At 42.6% G+C, this 23,742-nt stretch overlaps 1 protein-coding gene across 3 annotated transcripts in view; it reads right to left on the reverse strand.

Annotated features, from left to right (window-relative positions):
* tfeb (transcription factor EB) overlaps positions 1 to 23,742 on the reverse strand; it is a 158,554-nt gene that overhangs the window by 67,438 nt on the left and 67,374 nt on the right. The window contains exon 2 of one of the 3 annotated variants that reach the window (XM_072278684.1): positions 21,753 to 21,844. The exons of 1 other annotated variant lie outside the window; for it this stretch is intronic. The gene's annotated coding sequence lies outside the window, so the exon portion shown is untranslated. Of the gene's footprint in view, positions 1 to 21,752; positions 21,996 to 23,742 lie in introns of those variants that run through there. One more of the 3 variants, XM_072278688.1, reaches the window with a different exon arrangement.

Consider the following 23,742-nt stretch of genomic DNA (forward strand, 5'->3'; position numbering starts at 1 on the left):
TAGAGCAAACAAACACTCTTCATATGTTAACCCCTTTATTCCAGGGTTAACCCAATACTCTGCACCTTCTCCATAGCTCGGCAATTTTTATTACCTTCAAGTATTTATTCAATTCATTTTTCAGGCAGTGCACTGCAGATCCAAGCAACTTGCTGCATAATATTTTCTTCCTCCGATCACCATCCATCATTTTTCCAATTACTTCAGCTCTGGGTCCTCTGGTTATGGACTGTTCTACTTTAAGAAGCAATTTCTCCTTATTTGTTCCGCTAAAGCATCATCAAAAATATCATCACCCAGATGGCTGTATGCCAGCTTAGCTCATCTCAGTTGGTTTTGGTCTTGTTCAGAATCAGGTCAGTTAGTCAATATATAGTGCGATCTGGCCCAAGATTCCAGTGTCAACCACAGCAGTATGGCTTAATGCACAGTGCAGACCCTCAATCAAATGAGATTTCAAATCTTTTTATCCTATCCTAATTCAGGGTTACTCATGTTATAGTTTGCCCTTCAAAGTCCAACCTTACATCCCCATCATGAGAGGTGGATGTGGGTAAGGCCAGCCAATAGGGTTCTGGTGAAGCTGTCTAGGCCAATCCCCTGTACAGAGGATACAATGGATTACAGAAACATTGATGAACTCCAACCATACCATCAACTTTGGACAATGGAGATGGGAGGTCAGCAATGGCCTATGTTCCACTGGGACCTAAGGAACCAAGAAGAAGAAGAAGAATGTTGTAGTTCACATTACTTAATATAGTCTTGGAAATTAAAATTATGTTTTCTTGGGTTAGTTGCTCTGTTCCACGTTTGAGAGAACAAACCTCAATCTGAACAAGCCTTACAAGAATTCCCAGTTGATGAACTAACTTTCAGAAGGATGTCCGGCCTGAGAAGTGAATTCTGATTCCCTTTCCACAGATGCTGCCTGACCTGCCGAGTGCCTCCAACATTTTTTGTTTTTATTTTGCACTCCTAGCATTTGCAAGAATTTGTTTTTCAAGTTGTGTCATCTGTGGTTCACTGGGTAATATTTTTACCTGTGATTTACAACATCAAATCCCACTTGAGAGATTTGGGCATTAAAATCTAGGCTGCTCTTCTCAGAGATACATTAAAGATACTGGCTCCCTAACCTGAACACAATGAGAACCAACCATATTGGATCAAGCATATGTTCTGCTGAAGTTTTCCATTTTAGGCCAGGTTATGCTAGCGTGGCCTAAATAACTCAAGTTCAAGTTCAATAATCATTCAACTATTCATGAAAATAGCCAAACAAAAGTGTTCCTCTGGGGTCAAGGTGCAAGACACACGACCAACAGCACACAACACATAACACACATGGTTATTATAGAGGAAAACATGCAATCACAAAAACAATATAGCCTAATTCCTTGAATGGCATGACCTGTAGGATGATGGTACATAGGATGTTGTCCTGTTGTCCTGGTCTAGCTTGTTCTTCCACTGAGGGATCGCTGGAAAGCAGCACTGAGTGAACACTTGAGGGCAGCGTCAAACAAACACTGGAGGTCAGGATCGATGGGAGAGGCCAGCCCATAACCCAGCACAGAACCTAGCATCCCCAAAGAAGCCTCTGCTCTCACCCTCACTGCCTTGATGTATCCTCCCCTGAGCGCCTCCAACAGGTGATCCCACAGTCCAAGGGCCTAGTCCTCGCCACAACCAAGGCAATGCAGCTCTCCCACTGCCAGTCTCACCAAGAAACCAATGAAATAGACTTTCAGTATTCCACATTACCAATGTCCAACAGGGTCTTGCAATCACAAGAAGAATATCAGAGACAATCACTCGTACCTCTTTTGGACCTCAAACTGCCTCAGTGGTACACAAAAACTCAACTAAATAAATTGAGCTTCATCGCTATCGAGCAACTTGCTGATAGGGTTAGACCTGCAGTACTTAATAATCTTGATAACCAGCAGCGTCTTGTGATCATAAAAAAGGCATAAAGGACGAACAATTGCACCTTTGTTTGGACCTGGAGTGACTGCTGTATCCAAGCACACCGCCATCTTACCGGAGCACTTACACAGGATTTTCAGCTGTCAGTTCCAGACTTGACAAAGTGTCAGAGCCAGGGTGTATGACATAGGAAAGGAAGTGGACAGTGAATGTTGTCTGGTCTTGGAGAGAGTTTCTCAAGTTTGAGTTTCAAGTTTGCATCCAGTCAGCTGTGACATCTGCAATGGGAAGAGTACAGAGAGCTTGGATCATGTTTTCTGGGCACTATCATCTCACTTGGCTCTGTGCTCGTGTCAAAATGTGACATTGATTTCAAAGAAATCCAGACTGGGCATTCTCACTACTTGTGATGTACTTTCTCAAGCAATTGTCTGCAGTTTACCACCTTCTTGCTCAGGCACTGAAATCCACCCTGGAAGTAAATGCCAAATGTTGCCAATAATCAGGGGTCACCTTCCCAGGCAATGGCTTCTAGTTTGCCTGGTGTTACTGTTAAACAGTGACATACACCCACAGACAGATAAGGGGTGTGGTAGGACAAGGGTATGGAGTAGGGACTTATCCAGGCTTGGACTTTTTTTCCTGATGCAGATGACAAATGTGGCATCTGTTCTCTGAAAATACATCTATTCCACCTGGACAAGTTTGGAAAAAATATCACAAGTCCAATGGCTCAAATCAGATTCACACTGACCATGGTTAGGTAGGGCTTTAATTTTATACCCATCACACTTCCGCATATTAATTTGGGAGAACACACACCAGTCCTCAGTGAGAGTTCAGTGGTGGAAAGGGTGAGTAGCGTTAAGTTCCTGGACATCAACAATTTAGGGGGTCTAACCTGGGCCCAATATATTGACGCAATCATGAAGAAGACATGCCAGAGGCATTATGAGTTTAAGGAGATTTGATAAGCCAACAAATACTCCAGCAAATCTCTGCAGATACACCATGGAGAGCATTTTAGCTGGCTGCATCGTTGCCTGGTACGGAGGCTCCAATGGGCAGCATTGAGACTGCTGAAGGTTGTAGAGTCAGCCAGCTCTACCGCAGACACAAGCCTTCCCACCACTGGAGAGATCTTCAAATGGTGCTGCCTCAAGATGGCTACAGTCATCATTAGGGACCCTCACCATCCAGAACATGCTCTCTTGTCATTACTAATTTCAGCGAGGATCCTGAAGACTCACATTCAATGTTTCAGGATCAGCTCCTTCCCCTCTGCCATCAGATTTCTGAATAGTCCATGAACACTACCACACTACCACACTATTCTTCTTTTACACAATTTACTTACTGTGTTTATTTAATTATAGCCGATAGTAATTTTATAACATTTTGCATTGTACTGCTGTCACCAGACAAATTTCATGACATACCTGCATGTCAGTATTAATAAACCTGATTCTGACCTCTCCTGCAGTATCATTTGAAGAGCAAAAAAAACTCATCCCAGGAGGCTGCTGCAGTTAAACTGGTCAGGAGGACTTTATCCAGTGGTGTTAAAAGACTCCAGAACATTCAGAGGTTGTGAAAGGTGTCAAAGAAATGCAGGTTTTTTCTTTCAATTGAGTAACTGTCCAAAATCCAGGTCACAGAGCAGAGGCAAAAGGCCTTTTAACTTGAATTCCTTGAGTAGTTAGAGCTGGGAGCGGTGTAAGATAAAAGGAAGTGATGAAAATCTATCAGACTCCTTCAAACTCCTTTCATCCATTCCCACTCCAAGGGAAAAAGGAGGGAAGAATTACTAGTGAAGAGCTTTAGGAAGAAGAGATTGGAATATCAACACTATGGAATTGGCACTATTTTGAAGTGGGAACTGTGTGGAATTCCAGCTATATAAATCCAGGAACCTACTTACATTCAAAGGAGGAGGTCTTTCAGCCCCTCAAACCAGCTCCTTTATGTATCAAGGCTGATCTGACTGTAGCCACAACTCTGTATTCTAGTCAACCCACGTTAAACTTTCATCTCCTTGCTCAAACGGAATACCAGGCCTGATGCCAGTCAATGTGAGCCCAAATAATTCATCTTAAAATTATTTAAATGCTAAAGCGACACACACAAAATGCTGGAGGAACTCAGCAGGTCAGGTAACATCTAAGGAAATGAATTCCAAAAGTCTTCCGTTCTGAAGAAGGGTCTTGGCCTGAAAGGTCAACTGCTTATTCATTTCCATAGATGCTGCCTTACCTGCTGAGTTCCTCCAGCATTTTGTCTCCATACACAGTGCTCTAGAGGAGGTCATGTCAATGCACTGTATGACTGAAGCATAATCTCCCTGAAGGTAATGAAGAATTTAATTCATGGTATGAAGCAAATCAGATCTAGAATGGGATGCAGATAGGCGCAGAGCTGGGCTAAGAAGTGACAGATGGACTTATATCCCAGAAGTGTGAAGTGATACACTTTGGAAGGTTGAACTTGAAGGCAGAGTACAGAGTTAACTGTAGGATCCTTAGCCGTGTGAAGGAACAGGGGATCTTGGGGTCCACATCAATAGATTTCTCAAAGTTGCCTTGGTTAAGAGGCATTTGCTATGTTGGCCTTTGTTAGTTAGGGGATTGAGTTAAAGAAGCATGAGGTAATGTAGAAGTTTTCGGATGACTCTGCCATAGTTGGATGCATCAGCAAGGGAGATGACGTTGAGTACAGGGCTACGGTAGGAAACTTTGTCATATGGTGTGAGCAGAATTACCTGCAGCTTAATGTGAAAAAGACTAAGGAGCTGGTGGTAGACCTGAGGAGAGCTAAGGTACCGGTGACCCCTGTTTCCATCCAGGGGGTCAGTGTGGACATGGTGGAGGATTACAAATACCTGGGGATACGAATTGACAATAAACTGGACTGGTCAAAGAACACTGAGGCTGACTACAAGAAGGGTCAGAGCCGTCTCTATTTCCTGAGGAGACTGAGATCCTTTTAACATCTGCCGGACGATGCTGAGGATGTTCTATGAGTCTGTGGTGGCCAGTGCTATCATGTTTGCTGTTGTGTGCTGGGGCAGCAGGCTGAGGGTAGCAGACACCAACAGAATCAACAAACTCATTCGTAAGGCCAGTGATGTTGGGCAGATGGAACTGGACTCTCTCACTGTGGTGTCTGAAAAGAGGATGCTGTCTAAGTTGCATGCCATCTTGGTCAATGTCTCCCATCCACTACATAATGTACTGGATGGGCACAGGAGTACATTCAGCCAGAGACTCATTCCTCCGAGATGCAGCACAGAGCGTCATAGGAAGTCATTCCTGCCCGTGGCCATCAAACTTTACAACTCCTCCCTTGGAGGGTCAGACACCCTGAGTCGATAGGCTGGTCCTGGACTTATTTCATAATTTACTGGCATAATTTACATATTACTATTTAACTATTTATGGTTCTATTACTATTTATTATTTGTGGTGCAACTGTAATGAAAACCAATTTCCTCCGGGATCAATAAAGTATGACTATGACTATGACTATAAAACTCTGGCCAGACCACACTTGAGGTGCTGTATTCAGTTCTGGTCACCTCATTATAGGAAGCATGTGGAAGTTTTAGAGAGTGTGCAAAGAAAATTTAGCAGGATGCTGCCTAGATGTCTGAGGATAAGTTGTGCGAGCTAGGGATTTTCATTTTGGAGCAAAGGAAGATGAGTGATAACATAATTGAAAAGCATAAGATGATAAGAGGTATAGATAAAGTGGACAGCCAATGTCTTTTTCACAGGATGCCAATGGCTAATGCAAGAGGACATAATGTTAAGGTGTTTGGAGAAAAGTATGGGGGCTGTCAGAGGTCGGTCTTTTACAGACGTAAGTGCATGGCATGTGCTGCCAGTAGTGGTGGAAAAGGTAGATACATTATTGTCATTTAAGAGACTCTTAGAGGAGAGAAAAATGGAGGGATATTTGGGAGGGAAGGGTTAGATTTATCTTGGAGTATGTTAAAAGATTGGCACAACATCATGTGCTGTAGGATCTGTACTGTGCTCTATGTTCTCATCTTGCCTTTATTAACAAAACCATAGATGGCCAATCAATAAGTTGAGTGAAACTTTGATAAAGCACTGGTTAGACTGGCAGCAGCAAAAGGGGGTGCTGGCTATCTGAGGAGCCATGCTTGAGGAGGAGCAGCAGTTGCCTCAGGTGTGGGTGCACAAGCTAATCCCAATCAGCTGGAGTGAGATGGGACAGGATACAAGCTGCACCTTTAGAGAGACAACAAGAGAGACCTTTACTAGACTGGTACCAGGGATAAGAGACTTCACGTACATGAAGACATTGGAACTCAGTAGGAAAGGGAATGGAGATATGTAACGGAAGTGTTTACAATTCATAAGTTTTGACAGAGTAACTATTTTCCCTTAAAGAATCATACCAACCGGAAAACAAATAATTGATTTATTCAGCAAAGCATTCAGAGGAGAGACCACAATCATTCCTTCTACATAGTCGATTGATGAAAGCATATTCAGTTCCTTTCTCCACAGGTGCTCTGTGCATAATCGGTTTCTATCATACGAATAACTTCATGGAGGAAATTGGGGAGTTCCTGAGTGTTTCTTCAAAGAGATGGCACATTCATGATGGGCCAAAGGGCTGCCTTTTGCGTCATCCAATTCTCCAAAATGTTCGGAATATTTGGTTAGAAGCTTCAAGTCTAAGCATGTTCAGCACTGGCTACAGATCAAAGATGGGGAAGGGCATGCAGAGCATGAAAGTCAGTGCTGAACAGTACACTCCTTATGTCTGTGAACAACAATGGTTATTGACCTCAGGCCTTTACACCAGCAGCCCATGGCATGTCCTCATGCCGGAAAGGCACGCAGAATCGAGTTATGTTGCAGGAACAGTGCAGTATTCATGCTGAACTCCAACGATGCACGTCACCGGGATTGCTGGAAATCAGCATTTACCCATGGTCTATACTTGTTTGTTTTACTCTCTCTAGAAAACGCTTTCAACAATAAAAAAAATTATTTACATGTCAAAATCCTCAATGAGTCCTTCTGTCGTTTGTGTGCTAACGTCAAAAGAATGAAGTGCCAACTTCGAGTCATGTCTGCGATATGTCAGTGGGTGTGTTTGGGAGCAAGGTTGGAATGCTGCTGACGACAACCGTTCGAGAGCCTGACCCAATCTCAGTTGCTCGTGAAGAGTCCCTAGAAGGAAGTAAGCCTTTGGATTTAAAACCCAGACCATTTGACCCAAAATGGGGTAACTGATGGTGAAATTCTCAATCGCCCTCAAAATACAGTCTGTGTCACAATAGTCTGACACAGTTAAGTTGCCGCTAATTGCAGTGATGCCCAAGATCTATACAGCAAGAGATAAGGATCAGTGAAGTGGGTGTACATTGGCCCCTGTGTTAAATTCCGTTCAGTTCTACAGAGTACCTGAAAAGAGCCTATTTGTGGACTGGATGTGACAGTGATTCGTATGTTTCCTACTCTTCCTACAGCTTGGCTCCACCACAGTGGGAAGTCTGTGGCACACAAGGTGTAATAATGCACCAATAAAGATCAGGAAGAGAGCTGGAGTAATGACAAAGCCTTACTTGACCATGGTCTGTATTGTGCATGGGTCTAAATAGAAGCATTGCTCATAATATAGCAGATATAGAAGGGATTTGCAGTTTTGAAGGCAGCTAAGTTTGAGAGAGATTCTTCATGGTCATTCCAGGCTTTTGTAAGGCTCATGTTGTGCAGTTCATCCAACTACCTACCATTTTTTTTAAGTTCGCTTCAAGTGAAGATGATATATTAGACCACATGATAGACTGAGTCTACACTATATTCTGTTAGAGAGGGTGGTGGTTGAAGCTGCTTGTGATGAATAAAACTGCTCTCACAACCTATGGACTCACTTTCAAGGACTCTTCAATTCATGTTCTTGATAATTATTGCTTATTTATTATTATCATTATTATTATTTCTTTTTTTTCTTCCTTTTTGTATTTGCACAATTGGTTATCTTTTGCACATTGGTTGTTTTTCTGTCCTGCTAGGTATGGTCTTTCATTAATTCTATTGCGTTTCCTTTATTTACTCTGAATGCCCGCAAGAAAATGAATCTCATGGTTGTATACGGTGACATATATGTACTTTGAACCAATGGTGTATCCACGAATCAGTGATGGGACCCTTGATTATTGTGATGCATATTAATGACTTGAATGTGAATGTTGGAGATATGATTAATAAGTTAAAATGGTTGTTGCGATGCACCTTGCGTGGTAGTGTAGTGGGTAGTGCTTGTTGCTCCCACTTTCAGCTTCCACCACTGCTAGCAGCCTTGCGAAAAGGAGAGCTGAATGTGTAAGTCTCACCCTGCCAGTACACAGCCTCTCCAATAGCAAGCCTCAGGCAGCGCCTCCTCGCTGGCAACACATGGAAACTGAACTCCTTTCGGATTCAGGCTGAACTACAGAGAACGGGGAGGAGGTGTGGCCCCTGTACACACAGCACGCAGGCCCACTGGTGTGAGGTCACACCCTGGTGCTCGTGAACCAGATCCCCAGCTATGGGTAAATAGCCCCACTGCCTTGTGGGCAGCCTCGGGAGCGATGAAAGCTAAGGCAGTAAACCCAGACAGCAAATCCGGAGTGGAGCCCCTAAGGCGTCTGGACGTCATTGAATATCCTTCCGGCAGCTCCTGCAGCCAAACTGGTGCCAAATGTTTGGCTTCATAAGCTTTCCTTTGGACTATACTGGTGAGCCCAAGAGGGAGATTTTGATGACTGGGCATCTCAGGATCTCCGTATCTTCCGCCCAGGCTTGTGATGATGATTATCATTCCCCCATTGTCCTTTGAGACAGACAGATGCCAACCAATCAGAAACAGATGACACAAAAGTGCTGTGGACAGTGAGAAAGGTCAACTAGGGCTACAGTAAAATGTAGATCAGATGGAAAGTTGGGCAGATCATTGGCAGATTAAATTTAATCTTAATAAGCATAAGGTGATGCCCTTTGGGAATTGAAATACAGACAAAATGTAGACAGTAAATGGTAGAGCACTAAGCAATGTTGGTGTACAGTGTGGCCTTTGAGGTTCAAGTCCATAATTCACTTCAAGTGCCAACATGGGTGTTTAGAAGGGCAAAGAAGTCTTATTGCTTGCTTACCCTCTGTAGGTTAGGGCATAGAATATAAAAGATATTTTTCAACTATTCCCTTATGAGGAAAGATAGCGCGAGGTAGGGCTTTTTTTCTTTGGAACGACAGAGGTGTACAAAATTATGACAGGCATAGATAGAGTGGAGAGCCAGCACTTCTTTTTCCAAGAGTGGCAATAGCCAATACTAGAGGGTATCATTGATAGTGAGTGGAGGAAAGTTTAGGGGAAATATCAGAGGTAGGTTTTTTCTTAACCATAGAGAGTGATAAACGCCTGGAACACACTGTTGTGGGTGTTGGTCGAAGTTGGTAGAATAAGGTCATTTAGCAACTTTTAGATAGGCACATTATCCAAGAGGACCACAACTTTCTTGTGGTTTGGAGGCTTGAGTGCCTCAATGACCCAGAGAGCTATGTTGGCTGGAGTCAGGGCTTTGTGCTTTGGCTCTTGGTAGGGTCACGCATGCCCAACAGGTCAGAGGGTAGAGGACAGACGAAGAGAGGTCCACCGGTCCTCCAGGGTCAGGGGTTGAGCTCAGGACTAACAACCCTGACTGGTAAAACAAAATTGTGATGGAAGCAGCAATGAAGAACCTTTATATATCTGAGTGTGATAGTGTTCCTGAGTCTCCAGTCGGGACTTGCATGACTGACAGTAGTGAAAACCACGAGGAAGCTATTGACATGATGAAGGAGGCCCTAACCAGAGATGGAGGACTTTCATTGCTGCCCTAAACACCAGCAGCGTAACAGGCAGTAAGATAGGCACATTGATGTAAGAAAAATGGAACGTTATGTGCTGTATAGGAGGGAAGGGTTAGATTGATCACAGAGTAGGTTTATGTAAATAAATTTATGTAAGTTCACATGACATCTTAGGCAGAAGGAAACATATTGTCCTGCACTGTTCTATAACTATACAAAGTACTGGTTAGACCATAGCAGGAGTAATATGTATAGTTTTGGCTGCCACACTATGGGAAGGATGTGGTTGCACTGGACAGAGTGTAGAGTTGATTCCCTTGGATATTGCCTGCATTGGTGAACTTTAGTTATAGGGAGAGATTGGATTGGTGACAGTTGTTGCTTCAGAGAAAAGGAGCCAGATGGGTGACCCGACTCCTCGGTGTTATTATTTTGGACCCGTCCTGGGCCCAGCAATTACCAGGAAAGCACAGCATCCCCTTTACCTCCTTAGGAGTTTGCAGAAATTCTGCATGACATCTAAAACTTCGACAAACTTCTATAGATGTGTAGTGGAGACCTTACAGGCTGGCTGCATCATAGCCTGGTATGGAAACACCAATGTCCTTGAATGGAAAATCCCACAAACAGTGGTGGATATGGCTCAGTCCATCACAGGTAGAGCCCTTCCAACCATTGAGCACACCTACACGAAAAGCTGTTGCAGCTAAGCAGTATCCAGCATCGGGGTCCCCCAATCACCCAGGATATGCTCTCTTCTCATTCCTGCCATCAGAAAGAAGGTATAGGAGCCTCAGGACACACACTCCCAGGTTCAGGAACAGTTACTACCCATCAACCATCGGGCTCTTGAACCAAAGGGGATAACTTCACTCAACTTCACTTGTTCTATCATCAAAATGTTCCCATAACCATGGACTCACTTTCAAAGTCTCTTCATCTCATGTTCTCGATATTTATTGTGTATTTATTTACTATTATCATTTCCTCTTTTTGTATTTGCACAGTTTGTTGTCTTCTGCACTCTGCTTGAATGCCCTAGTTGATTCTGCTATGGTTATCATCCTATAGATTTATTGAGTATGCTCACAAGAAAATGAATCTTGGGCTTGGATATGATGATATATATGTACTTTGATAATAAAATTTACTTTGAACTTTAATAGACGCCAATAAAATTAAAAGAAGCATAAAGCTGGAATCCCTTTCCCACGGTGAGGATATCAAAAATAAAACTGCTTAAGGTGAGAAAAGGTGTTGAAAGGAATTTGAGAAGAAAGTCCCCCACCGCCACAACACTCCACCCCCCCCCAACCCACACAAGGAGTGGTTGACACCTTGAACTCACTGCCAGAGGAGGTGGTGAATTCAGGTATAATCACTTAATAACTTAAGAGACATTTAGACAGGCACTTAAATAGACAAAGCACAGAGGATACCATAGACATGGGAACAGAATTAGGCCATTCAGTTCATCAAGTGTGCTAGCACATTTACTCATTGCTGACTTGTTTCCGCCACAGCCCCATTCCATGTTGGTTGTTTAACTAGATGCAGTAAACTGTCAGCATCACTAGGTAAATGTAAGAAAGGGATTTGATGGTTATGTCAAAGAATATGTTGCAGAAATAGGATGGGAGAATGGGTCTGCTGTTGGTAGTTAGCATGAACCCAATAGGCTGAATGGCCTCTTTCTATGTTGTAATATACACATCATGGATACCACTATATACAGCTTTACCAGCAAACTTTATACTTTATTGTCGCCAAACAATTGGTACTAGAACGTACAATCATCACAGCGATATTTGATTCTGTGCTTCACATTTCCTGAATTACAAATATTAAATATTAAAGATATTAAAAATAGTTAAAATTAGTAAATATTAAAAATTTAAATTATAAATCATAAATAGAAAATAGAGAAATGGGAAGTAAGGAACTGCAAAAAAAACTGAGAGGCAGGTCCGGATATTTGGAGGGTACGGCCCACATCCGGGTCAGGATCTGTTCAGCAGTCTTATCACAGTTAGAAAGGAGCTGTTCCCAAATCTGGCCGTACGAGTCTTCAAGCTCCTGAACCTTCTCCCGGAGGAAAGAGGGACGAAAACTCTGTTGGCTGGGTGGGTCGTGTCCTTGATTATCCTGGCAACACTGTTCCGACAGCATGCGGTGTAAAGTGAGTCCAAGGACGGAAGATTGGTTTGTGTGATGTGCTGCGCCGTGTTCACGATCTTCTGCAGTTTCTTTCGGTCTTGGACAGGACAACTTCCATACCAGGTTGTGATGCACCCTAGAAGAATGCTTTCTATGGAGCATCTATAAAAATTAGTGAGGGTTTTAGGGGACAAGCCAAATTTCTTTAGTTTTCTTAGGAAGTAAAGGCGCTGGTGGGCCTTCTTGGCAGTGAACTCTGCTTGGTTGGACCAAGTCAGGTCATTTGTGATATTGACTCCGAGGAACTTAAAGCTTTTGACCTGTTCCACTTGCGTTCATATAAGATCACATCTGAAGTACTGTCCACAATTTTGGCCTCCTTACCTCAAAATAATTACCTGACAGGTTCCCAATATTGTGGGTTTGACATATGAAGAGAGATGAAGCAACCTAGACCTGCACTGTATTGAGTTTAGAAGAAAGAGTGGCAATCAAATGAAAATTATAAAAATCCTTACAGTCATTGGCAGGTGAATCCATGGACAGCTTTCCTGGCTTAGGAGTCTGGAATCAGTGGGACACTATCAGAATAAGAACTAGGCCATTTGATGAGGAGAAATTTCTCAACACAGAGGATGGTGAATCTTTGGAATTCTCTACCCCAAAGGGTAAGGGAAGCTCAGTTATTTATTTAAGACAAAAATCAATATAATTCTGGATATTAAGGGTATCAACGGATAGGAGGCTTGGTCTACAAAGTGGAGCTGAGGTAGATCAGCCAGGACTTATCTGATCAATGGGAGAGCATGCTTGGGGGGAGGGGGGTGAAGGGGCAAATGATCTTGTCCTGTCCCGATATCTAACATCCTTTTTCAAGGACTCTCCCTGGTGCCCCAGCCCATATTTCAAATCTATTTACAATTTAGAACTTTCTGACATTAGGGCACTATAAATAAATAAACTCTAATTATATAAAAATCTGGTGACGTTTGTCTTCTTCTAACACAGATGCCCCTCAGAAATGGAGATTCTCAAATTTTATTTCACTTTATTGTGGAGAAAATCTCCAAGGGCAAGCCATTTAAAATAGGAAGCTGTTTGTGATTGAACCTTCTTGCAATGAATCAATGGCAGAGAGCCCAAAACAGGAGACGGACCTTCCTATGCAGAAATAATAATGAACTATACAGGGTTAAAATAAAATATTATTGTGTTTTAAAAATCAAACTCTTCAGAAATGCAATATAACACAAATGCAACTTAATTCTTCACAACTGTCTCTTAATTAACTTGATACTTGTACTGAATTGTCACACCCAATTGCATTTCTTTTCTGCCTTTGTATGTCTGAGTTTCCATTGTGTGCATGAATTAAACATTCATTAAAACAAACACATTGCCCTGTATCTATGTGCAAAGTTCCTGTGAAATTCTTCAATCCAGTTTCTTAATTTCATTGCACTGTGTCAAAAGTGCTTGATGCTGAAGTTGGCCTCTGTACCAGAGTATAATTGTTACAATTCTGAATAGTCTTTCATATCAGATGAAGAACTGATTTAAGTTTACTTAAGAGCAGAGGCCATGAATTGATGGTTTGTTGTCATTCCCAACAGAGTCAAAAGAGTACAATTTGTAACGAGATTCCCTATAAGTAAGGAGTGCCATACAAAATCCTCAAAGCATGTACCAACAGGTTCAAAGAGAGCTTCTCCTCCCGTGTTATAAAACTATTCAATAGTTCTCCAGTACGATAAGTTGAATTGTTTACCTTATAATCAATTTTGTTATAATATTCTACCTTGTTGTTTACCTGCACTGCTCTTTATTTGCACCTGTTACACTTTATTCTGCATTGTTATCGTCTTACCTTGCTCTACCTCATGATCTGATCTGCACGAACAGTACGCAATACCAGCTTTTCACTCAGTGCACATGAATAATAAACCAATGTGACTAATCACCATTTCTAGCCAGTACAACAACTCACCTGCACCTCCTCCTGTTTGGGGCACACAGGGCCCAAGTGGCCTCTGTAATGAGGAGATCGAAAACACATATTTGTCTCACCATAGAAGAGGCTATTCACCCATCGACTCAATGCTGGTTTTAGACCATTCCCATCAGTCCCATTCCTCTAACCGGCTTTCCTGAACACAGTTCGACCAATGCTATAGTGCCCATCACCAGCACTCACCACACTAGAATCCACCCAGTTCGCACTTTGCTCTATTTCTTCCTTAGAATGCTATCCTGCACAGCTCAGTTCAAAGCCAAGCCTGGCAAGACCATATCATCTCATAGAGTCACAAGAGCATTACAGCAAAGAAAAAAAATCCCTTTGGCCCATCAACTACATGTCCAGTTCCATCGAACTGCACCGGTATCATAGCCATCCATACCCTTCCCATCCCCATGTATCTAACCAAACTTCTCTTAAATGTTGCAATCAAACCCAGATCCAGCACATCTGCAGATAACTCATTCCACACTCTCACCACCCAATAAGTGAAGCATGTTCCCCTTAAGTATTTCACCTTTCACCTTTAACCCATCACCTCTAGTTCTAGTCTCACCCAACCTCAGAGGAAAAAGCCTGCTTGCACTTACCCTATCTATACCTCTGATTTTGTATACCTCTATCAAATCTCCCCATTCTCCTACACTCCAGGGAATAAGGTCTTAACCTATTCAACCATTCCCAATAATTCAGTTCCTCAAGTCACAGAAGCATCCTTGTACGTTTTCACTGCACTTTTTCAATCTTATTGATATCTTTTCTGTAGGTATGTGACCAGAACTGCACACAATACTCCAAATTAGGCCTCACCAATATCTTATATAACTTCAACATAACAGCCCAACTCCTGTACTCAATACACAGACACAAAGAAATCTGCAGATGCTGGAAATTCAAGCCACACACACAAAACGCTGGTGAACGCAGCAGGCCAGGCAGCATCTATAGGAAGAGGTACAATCGACGTTTTGGGCCGGGACCCTTCGTCAGGACTAACTGAAAGAAGAGCTAGTAAGAGATTTGAAAGTAGGAGGGGGAGGGAGAGGGGGAGATCTGAAATTCAATACTTTGATTTATGAAAGCCAATGTGCCAAAAGCTCTCTTTAGAACCCTATCTACCTGTAATGCTACTTTCAAGGAATTATGTATCTGCATTAGCAGATCCCTTTGTTCTACCACACGCCTTAATGCCCTTGTTCAGTTGGCTGGACTGAGTGCTGACCTCAGGACTCTCCAGTTGGATCTCTTGCTGAATAATTCTGCAGACTGCAATCGCTTCATCCATTCTGCAAAACCAAGCCTGAATTTTGTGCCTGTGGACAACATAGCGCTGTCTCGGTCAATCAATGTGACTGGTCCTTTACCTAGTCATTTGCCCAATCTTTTAAACTGACCAATAGATTATCCTCTGCGTCATTTTGCTGATTCTGAAACCATCTTCCTCTTTCAGACGCTGAGGACCCTGAGATGCACGTCCAGAGTTCTGTTTGCACTGGGTTAATGTTGTAACCTTGAAGGGTTGCTGCATCATCACCATTTTGTTCTAATAAGCCGAACCAGGACATGAGAGCAAACAAAATGCTCAAAGTGGCTTGAGCGGCTTCAGATCAAGGCAATGTTCCTAAAGGCACTTGTGAATTTCAGTCACTGTTGTGTTATTGGTAACGCATCAGTCATCTTCCCTTCGCATGCCATCACAAACAGCAATGTGATGACAACCAGATAGTCCCTATATTTGTGATGTTGAAGGAGGGATAAATAACAGCCAAGGCCATGTTTACAACTGCTCTTCTTAAAATAGTGGCATGGGATGATTCACATCCGCCAAAGAAAGCAGTCTGGGTTAAAAGTGATATGCAAAAGGCAGGTTGTCCAACATGATTATTTTGCAGTCAGCTTCAAAGTTTGTTCTCAAGACTCTAAAACAGATCCAGCCCACAACCTTCCAACTCAGAGGTGAGAGTTCTCACATCTACAGCTCAGCTGACACTTTCCTAACATGTTGTACTGTCATGCAGGATTGGATACCCTGTGACTTGCTTCTCTTTTTTGCTATGAAGAGTGGGGAAATTCTTCCAAGTGTCTTGTCTCAACCAATTTGTCTCAATTTGCACCTATTTGTCTCAAAATACTGAATCGTTCTTAGTGGAGCCTTATTTTAGGGAAACACATACCTTGAGGTCTTGGAAGGTGCAAACTAGATCCAGATTCTGACTTCTCATTCAGTTCAGGTTGATGAATTTTTTAGGCGATGCTGGGTTTAAAATCCATACTGTAGTAAAGAATGCAAGGAATCCAGCTACACAGCCCAGGGAAACGTGGGCAAGAAGAAAACATAACAAGCTTTCACTACAATGGGCGGGGGAAGATTGAGTAGGCTTACATACTTTAATTTTAAGCAAAATATCTCAAACCTCTGCATAGCAGCACTGACAATAGTTGAATGGGTAAAACAGGGAATATTTGCTAAGAATAAGAAAATGGAACTTCAAGATAAAGGGGCACACATTAATAAACATATTAATGTTTTCAAGATAAATCAACAGGTTTAAATTGATATCAATACCCTGTTAGACATTCAGTGTTCCCAAATAGTACTAAATACAAAATACTTTCTGGTCCATTGGGTTCAAGCAACAGTTCCTCTTTTCAAAATTGGTGGAGCTTATATTTTTAGCTCACAACAGACGGGAGAGGAAGTTGTGTTGCAGTGATAATCAGCGTGGGTGAGTTGGGTAGATGCCTAGTGGATGAAATAAATAGTCTAAAACTAATGTTGTGGCAGGTGCACCTGAACAAGAAAATACTGTACATTCTGAGGGAAACTGGTCTGCTTCACCCCACAGAGAAAACAAAGCTAAATCGATAAGACTTCAGAGATGGAAATTGAAGGATGACTGATCCACACAAGAGTGTCCCTATTATATCCTCACAAGCATCCATGTTCCCTATAGTATGAGGGAACCGCCAAGGACAAAAGTTTTGATCCCAATTGCTAACCATTTCCAGGTTTCTCAATCATTATCCCCACCCGATCTTGGGACCCTAATTCTGATTTATTTTCACTAGGGGGAATAAATATAACAACTGTTCTAGTTTTCTGAAATTCTGCTCAAGATGTAAGGGGAAGCTTAAATTTGGAGTGTACCACTCCAATCTGTATTGGGTACCATAGTGGCAAAGCAGATACTGCTGCTTCTTCACAGCTCCAGGGACCTGGGCCTAATCTTGGCTTCCAGTCCCACATGTGTAGGGTTTGCATTGTTCTCTCCATTCATGGCATCTATGACACAGGCAGGGTTAGCATTTGCTACCTATTCCTCATTTCCTTGAATGGATATGCTGGAAATGTTTTCCCTGGAGCATACAAGGCTGAGAGGTGACCTTATTATTATACCCTCAGTGGCTTCTTTATTTGGTACAATTGGTGCTGAATAAAGTGGCCACTGAATGTATTTCTGTACGTTCATGGTATTCTGCTGCTGTAGCCCACCCACTTCAACGTCTGACATGTTGTACATTCAGAAATGGTCTCCTGACAGCACTGTTGTAACGTGTGGTTATTTGAGTTATTGTCACCTTCCTGTCAGCTTGAACCTGTCTGGCCATTCTCCTCTGACCTCTCTCATTAACAGGGTATTTTTGCCAAGAGAATTCCACTCACTGGATTTGGTCTTTGTTTTTCATACAACACTAGAGACTGTTGTGTGTAAAAATCCCAGGAGATCAGCAGTTTCTGAGATACTCAAACCACCCCATCTGGCACCAACAATCATTCCATAGTCACAGTCAGACCACATTTCTTCCCTACTCTGTTGCTTGATTGGAACAATAACTAAACCTCAAGTTCAAGTACGAGTTTAATTGTTATTCAACCATATATGAATACAGCCTAATCAAACAGTGTTACTCCAGGGCTAAAGTGCAAAACACAGTACCAACAGTCATACACAGCACAAAGCACATATAAGATAGAAAGCACATGTAAGAGAGCAGTAAAGTACAGTCGCAAAAAAGAATATATTTCAAGTCCCTGAGTGCAGGAATGTTGCAGCAGTCTGCCATCTCCATTACAGCTTGTCTTCTGCCAAGTGAACACTGGGGGGCAGCACCAAGTCTCACACAGACACCACGCCACACTGCCTCTGGCACTCTGGTAGAGCACCCGACAATGATGCCTCCCCCCCGGGCAGCTGCAAACAGGTGACACCACAACCTCAATGCCTAGTTCTCGCTATGACTGAGGCCACGCGGCTCCCCTGTTATCTGCACCCACTCTTCTCTGATAAATCGGGTCTTGCAGCATTCCAAGTTAACAATGTCGGGCAGGGTGTTACAAACGCAAGTAAAGCGACTAAGACAATCGCTCGTTGTTGGACTACACCCTTCATGGACCAACTCTGACACCTCTCCAACAGCACGGTCCACACCAAGTCCAGCTCCTTCAGTTTCTCCACAGGCAAACAAACCATTAATGGGGTAGGCCTGCAGCACTTTTAAGTTCTTAATGTCCAGCATGGTCATGCAATTGAAAAAAATACGTTATAAAAACAGTAACACCTTTGTTGGCCCCATAGAGGCCGCTACGTACAAGCGCACCACCATCTTACCAGAGGAGAACCATATCCGCATGCTTTAACACATTAAGTCGCTGCCACATGTTCAGCTGATGAGATATTTGCAAGTAGCTGCACAGGTGTACCCAATAAAGTAACCACTAAGTGTATATTATATATCCCATAAAAACATGAGAGGTATATAAAATCATGAGGGACACAAATAAGATCACAATCTTTTCTCCAGGATAGGATAGTTTAAAAGTAGAGGGCACTAATTTAAGGTGAGAGCAGAAAAAATTCGATGAGGAGCTGAGAGGCAGCTTTTTCCACACAGAGGGTGATGGGTTTATGGAACAAGCTGCCAGGCACAGGGTAGCATTACAATGCTTGAAAGGCATCTAAACAGATAGAAAGGAAAGTTCTAGAGGTATACGGGCCAAATGCAGATAAATGGGACCAGCTCAGGCAGACGACGTTTTTAACATGGTTGAGCTGGGATGAAGGGCCTGGTTCTGTGCCGAATAACTGTATGACTCTAAATAACAGTATAGCTTCTTAAAGTGACATGAGTTTGTGCTTGTTAAATAACATTAAACTGCAGCTAATGCTGAAAGTCTGAATTAAACAAAATGCTCCAATTACTCATTGGGCCATGTAGCATCAGTGAAGAGAGAATGCTTCAGGCCAATGAGACTTCAGAGATTCTGCAGATGATGGAAATCTGGAGCAACACACACAAAATGCTGGAGAAACTCAGCAGGTCAAGATCCATCTAAGGAGGGAAATGAGCAGTCAACTTTTCAGGCTGACATTTTTCCTACTGCATTTTTTTTTGTCTGTTGTTTCAGACCTGAGAAGGATCCTAAACAGCAGATGGACTGACAAATTAACCAACCAGACCCTGTGGGAAAACACCAACTAGGAATCCACGGAGATACAAATACGCAAACAGAAATGGAGGAGAACTGATCAGGGCTTGAGGAAGCCAACCAACATCACAAGGCAGGTATTAAAATAGAGTGCCCAAGGAAAGAGGAAATATGGATGGCCAAAGAATACATTGAGGAGAGATGTTGAGGCTAAACTTAGACAATGGGGACACCCCTGGTCCACCTTGAGAAACTGGCTCAGAACAGAGGATGTTGGAAATGGGAGGTCATCGATGGCCTATGCTCCACTGGGAGCTACGGGCCCAAGAAGAAGAAGCTTTCATATTAAAGATCTTTCAGCAGAATTAATCAGTTCTAATGAAGTCATTTGTTTTAGACTTCTTTACATGTGCCCTGGAAAAGCTGGGAGTACATCCAGCATTTTTTGCTTTTATTGTGGAAATTTTAATCCTATCCTAATTGGACCACCACAACAAAAGAGATCTGCACTTTGATATGAAACCTGCATGCTGTATCTGTAATGACCCTATCTTTTTCCACTCGCTTTGATGACCAAGGACTGTTTACTTACATAAACAACTTCTGTAACCAGATCTCCAGTCAAGAACCACCATCCAACTGAAACATTACTCCAGGATTGAAATGTTTCAGCTCAACCGGTATTCACACTCCGAAACCCTCAAGTGTGACTAAGTGTGGATTGAAGGCACGTTATGGACAGTGAAAAATGAGCTTTATATCTTCTCAAAACTGTAACAGCTACATAAGTTTACAAGAAAAATGACTCACCAAACACAAGAGATTCTACAGATGCTAGAAATCCAGAGTAACACACACCAGATGCTGGAGGAACTCAGCAGGTTCGTCGAGGGAGAGCAATAAACAATCAACATTTTGAGCTAAGATGCTTCATCAGGACATCAGGAAAAATAACTCTAGGTTTATAGTTTCACCTTAAATGTTTCCTAGTGCAAGGGTTTGCACCAAATTTTGGACTGCACACAGCATATTCAGCCAAAAGCATCAACAAATTTCATTGTGTCAGCCCTCACAACACCATTGCTATAAATTGCACCTTTCCTATTTTGTAAACTTACCTTTGATTCCCCTGACTGCAAGGTTTATGGCAACACAGTTTAACAGGCAGAAGAAAGATTTGTATTATTAACTGCAGGACATCCCAAAATACTGTGCAATTAATGTTTTTTAAAATTCTGGCATGTAATCATTGGTTTGATGTAAGAAAGCACAGAGGCCAATTTGTTCGTTGCAATTTCTCCCAAACAATGAGCAATACACACAAAATGCCAGAGGAACTCAGCATCTATAGAGAGGAATAAATAGACGATGTTTCAGACAGCAAGCCCTCATCAAGATTCTGGATTTCATCTAGATTTCCAGCATTTCCTGAATCTCTTGTGTTTGCAATGCAACAATAATAAGGCCATGGTATGCCTGGATCTAATCACTAAACTTTGACAACTAGCATGGTGTTACCCTGGGGATTAAACATACGGGTAGCATGTGAGTGTAAACTGCCATTCTCAATTTGCGCTGTTTGCAAGTCAGCCAAGTCAGTGATCTGGCTGTTCAACTGGTACACTTGACAAATTCCTTCATCCAATGTCCAGTTAACTAGAGTTACTGGATGAAGGGTCACAAGTACCCTGCCTCATTCTGTCCTCTTCCCCTGTGTTTGTAGGTCGCGGATTAAAGCCCCACTTCAGTAACATGAGCACCAAACCCAGGCCAAAATTCTTGCGCTGTTCAGAGGAACTGCCTCATTGCAGAAGTTGCCAACTATTAGCTAAAGTGTTAAGTGTGTCAAGTGGAAGAAAAATTTCCCCAGCACTACTTTGCAATAAAGCACAGAGGTTTGCTCCGGTGCCCAAGTCCATACTTAATCCTCAAAAGACATCACCAAAACAGACCACCTGGTTGTTGTCAGAGTTTGTGGGAGCTTACTCTATGCAAACCAACAGCGTACTTTCTGCTTTACGACATTTCCAAAATTAAAGACAAAAACTGCAGATGCTGGAAAGCTGAAATCAAAAAACTGACACGCTGAGTTCTGTTGAAGGCTCTCCAACCTCAAACATTAATTCTGTTTCTCTTTCCACAGATTCTGCCTGACCTATTGAGTGTTTCCAGCATTTCGTGTTTATATAACCATTCAAAAATATTGCTTGTAAGGCACTTCAGGGTAATGCAAGACTCTGAAAGCTACTATACAAATCAGGCTTGTTCTTTCCCAATGAGAAGATCGGCTTTTTTTCTCCCTTTCTGCTGACAGATAAAGAGAAGCAGTTAAAAGACTTGAAACAATTACCTATTTTATGCTGCCAACCTTCTCTTTTCAGTGCTTCACCCTGGTTCACGCTCCTCCTTTATAGAAATCAGGCTTGCTGAAATCTCCAGAGGCTGCAAAAGAAAAATTAGCGGGGATAACTCAACAGAGCTGAGAAAGAAGAAGTCCACTGTCTCCCCTGTGTGTCTTTTCCACAAACTGCGTATGGCTGTCACTCGGCAAAGGCACTGCAAGTAGTGATATTGCTCAGCACCTTCCCACTTCTTGAAAATGCCTCAACAAGAGCAGGCAATGCTCTGACACATAATAAAGGAAGCCCGGGGATTCATGATATTGCAGTTAACTCATTGTGTGCCGGGCAGCCTTCAAACAAGCCAAACAGATCCTGTCACTCATTGGTTAGCTCAGTGCAGAGTTTGTTTGGGTGAAGTGTTTGGCCTGCCCCAAGAAGCAAGAAGGTGGTGTCACCATAAGCCACAATCTTGCACTTTCTGCTCATCACCCTACACAATGACTGTTTGAAAGTGTTGGGGGCAAGGGAGGGGAATAAAATTTAGATAACGATGCCAGATCAGAGTTACTATGGAACAGCCACAATGCATCACAGGATTCTTTTAGGCTTTATTAAGGATCTATTTATAAACTGAACTGTATTTACTATGCATACTAGCTTCAGCCTTCACGTTGAAACATGTCAACACTAAGATGGTGCAACTGAATAATAAAGAAAACAGACATTGCTTACTGAGGTTGCTAGCAGGGTAAATTTTAATATTTTATTTATTCACCACTCCCAGCAAATGAATGAATGGGTAGGGTTTTGGCCCAGGTTCAAAACTCAAAGGAAATACTTCACCCGCAAGTTTGTCGGGGTCATCTACTGTATCTGGTGCTCTCCGTGTGGCCTCCCTTACATCACTGAGACTCGATGTAAATGGGAGGACCACTTCGTCAAGCACCTGCACTCCAACAGGCAGGATGTCTCGGTGGCCACCCATTTTAATTCTACTTTCCACTCCCATGTTGGTCCATGGCCTCCTCTGCTGTTACAACTAGGCCAATCTCAGGATGGAAGAGCAACACCTCATATTTTGGCTCGGTAACCTCCAAACTGACAGCATGAACATCAATTTCTCTGCCCACCCTCTTTTCTTTTTTTTTCCATTCTCTTTCAGGCTCCCCTGTTACCCCTTTTCTTCTGGTGCCCCTTCTCCTTCCATCTCTCCCATGATTTACAGTCCTTTCCTACCAGATTCCTTCTTCTTTAGCACTTTACCTCTTCAACCTATCACCCAGCTTCTCGTTTCAGTCTCACACCCCCCAACCTACTCACCTTCCCCCTCACCCACCAGCCTCTGCTCCTTTTCCTCCCACTCCTTCCTAATCTGCCTTCTTCCTCCTCCCTTTCCAGACCCAATGAAGGGTCTCGGCCCCAAACTTCAAATGTTTTTTCCTCTGCATAGACACTGCCTGACTTACTGAGGTCCTCCAGCTTTTTGAGTGGGTTGCTATGAATTTCCAGCATCTGCAGAATCGCTTGTGCTTATCAATCCCTGTTTAAATGCCACATTATCTGGAGTTTGTGCTATTGTTCTCAGGTTAAGAGGAAAAAATGGGCAGGTGTCCAGGCTGTAATCATTTACATGAGAAGATGAGCACCTCAGTTTAACATCTTCTCTACGTAGTGTAATCCTGATGCTGCTACTAAATCTGTACAACAGACCATCATTGTTAGTGCACTGCTCCTTTGGTTTGAAACTCCTGAAGTGCAGCATTCTTAATATTATTTCCTCAAGAGTGTAGCAGTCCCTTGGTATTGTCTATCCAAATGGGAAGGACTTCAGCAGTACTGCATACTGGGGAATATGAACCCACATTTCACTTTCAAGTCTTTATTGCTAACTATAAACAATTTAGATATGAGAAACCCATCAACTTGTGCCAAGCCACACTGTGTCCTAACACCAAGTGGGTATTTGCCTTATACTCAGAAATTTCTGAAGAGCTTGGA

Source organism: Mobula birostris, chromosome 14, assembly GCF_030028105.1.
Source record: "Mobula birostris isolate sMobBir1 chromosome 14, sMobBir1.hap1, whole genome shotgun sequence".
Lineage (NCBI taxonomy): Eukaryota > Metazoa > Chordata > Chondrichthyes > Myliobatiformes > Myliobatidae > Mobula > Mobula birostris.